Source organism: Polistes canadensis, unplaced genomic scaffold, assembly GCF_001313835.1.
Source record: "Polistes canadensis isolate GaletaPanama2010 unplaced genomic scaffold, ASM131383v1 scaffold_395, whole genome shotgun sequence".
NCBI lineage: Eukaryota > Metazoa > Arthropoda > Insecta > Hymenoptera > Vespidae > Polistes > Polistes canadensis.
The window spans coordinates 50,350-52,112 of record NW_014569942.1 but is presented as its reverse complement, the minus strand read 5'-3'; positions in this window follow the sequence as shown (position 1 = coordinate 52,112).

Below are 1,763 nucleotides of genomic sequence, written 5' to 3'. Positions count from 1 at the left end.
TTCTCTGACATTTCTAAACTTTACATGCTAAATTTATAACTGAAAATGGTATTCAACGCGTAGATAAAAGAGTATACTTTAATTTAAAATAAGAATCATTAAAATCTATTTACTTTTAATATAAAAAATATTTACCAAAACTTTTCAAAAAAATTGCAAAGATGCACAATTTACAGCATTGCATTCTCTGACATTTCTAAACTTTTCATGCTAAATTTATAACTCAGGTTGGTATTCTACGCGTAGACAAAAGAGTGTACTTTAATTTAATATAAAAATCATTAAAATCTATTCACTTTTAGTATAAAAAATATTGACCAAAACTTTTCAAAGAAATTGCAAAGATGCACAATTTACAGCATTGCATTCTCTGACATTTCCTTAACTTTTGCAGATCTATTTATAACTTAATAAGGTATTCTACGCGTAGAAAAAAGAATGTACTTTAATTTAATATAAAAATCATTAAAATCCCCGTGCTATAAGTATACAAAATTTTTTTCGAACTTTTTTTTATTGCAATGTAGTGTCAATCGATCAAACTATTGTTTAAAGTATTTTTTTATTTCAGGTTATCGCATGTAATTGAAAAATCGTGTAGATATATCTATATATATCTTTTTTTTATTAAAACGAAAAGAAAAATAAAATATGAACAAGTTGCATCAGAAAGCAACGATGATGATGATGATGATGATTCATGACCCTTGACCACGTTCCCCATCTCCCCCCTTCCTCCACCTCATCCTCCTTTTCCACGATCATTCCCATAACCTTGAATTACGGGAATTAATCGTAAAAACGCAGTTAAATGAAACCTTCGTCGGTGCGTCAAGTTTCTCACGCGTTACGACTGCCACAATTTTTATTATTATTATTATCATTATTACTTTTTTTTGTTTGTTTTGTTTTGTTTTGCGGTGTCCCCCCTAGCCATATTCATTTTATTTCAATTCGACGCGTATTTTTTTTTTCCTTCTCTGTTTTTTTTTTTTATTTAATTACCTGCATTTAAATGCATCCTTCTCTTTTTTTTTTTTTTTTGTTTTTTTATTTTAACTCATAGAAAATAAACCGTAAAGTGTTTAAATTAAACGTTTTAATAATCGTTTAGGAATGATTAAAAAAAAAAAAACAAAAAAAGAGAAGAAACTAAAAAAGAAAAGTAAAGAAAAGGAAAAGAAAAAAAAAAGGAAAAGAGAAGAAATAGAAGAAGATAATGGGTGGATAAAGTGAAATTTCATTTCCGTCTAGACATCCGCTTTAGATTAAAGTAGAGGATTTTCGTGTTGCTGGTTAATAGTAGTTGGTATCTCTCTCATCGATCATGCGATATTTTAATGAATACCGTCTCTTACTGGCATCCAAAAGGGGGATGAAAGTAAAGGGTTGATTTAAACGATCCAAAAAGCCAGTTGCCTATATAAACCACTTTCCTCCCTTCCAAACTCCCACCCACCCTCCCTCTTTCTCATTATTGCAACTTGAAAGCACTCCAAAGACTCGAGTAATGATTTTGTATAATATTCATCGCTTTACGATTATTATTATTATTTATTATTATATGATATATTCATTTCTTGACAAATTTTTGTTTCAATCTTCTCTTCATTTCTTTTTCTATTTTTTTATACAAATTAATTGATCAAATTATCGACAATTTTTATTAGTTTTATTGCAACTTGAAAGCATTCCAAAGACTCGAGTAATGATTAAGTATAATATTCATCGCTTTACGATTATTATTATTTTTATTATTATTT